The sequence below is a fragment of the Trichosurus vulpecula genome, chromosome 2 (assembly GCF_011100635.1).
Source record: "Trichosurus vulpecula isolate mTriVul1 chromosome 2, mTriVul1.pri, whole genome shotgun sequence".
Lineage (NCBI taxonomy): Eukaryota > Metazoa > Chordata > Mammalia > Diprotodontia > Phalangeridae > Trichosurus > Trichosurus vulpecula.
Window position 1 is genome coordinate 397,752,717 of NC_050574.1, and position 422 is coordinate 397,753,138.

Below are 422 nucleotides of genomic sequence, written 5' to 3' on the forward strand. Positions count from 1 at the left end.
TAAGAAACATAAATAATACTATTTCCTTTTCCACGAAAAGAGATCCTTGGAGGAAATAGAATCTTTCTGTCATTAATAGTAAGTCATTTCCTTCAAGATTCTTTTGATGTCATTAATGCCAAACAGTAATAGGAATTTCCTCAAGTACAAAATGAAAACCGAATGTACACGTACGCGCGCACACACACACACACACACACAAGCTAGACACAGAAAGAGGAACTTTTCCCCCAAGAGGGTCTATTGGTCTTTCCTGACCCTACGTTTTGACAATGACTACCTAAGAAATAGAGCCCCTAGGTGCCAGTGATTACTGATGAAAGAGAGAGGGAGGGAGGGAGGGAAGGAGAGAGAGAGAGAAAGAGAGAGAGAGAGAGGGAGAGGGAGAGAGAGAGAGAGAGAGAGAGAGAGAGAGAGAGAGA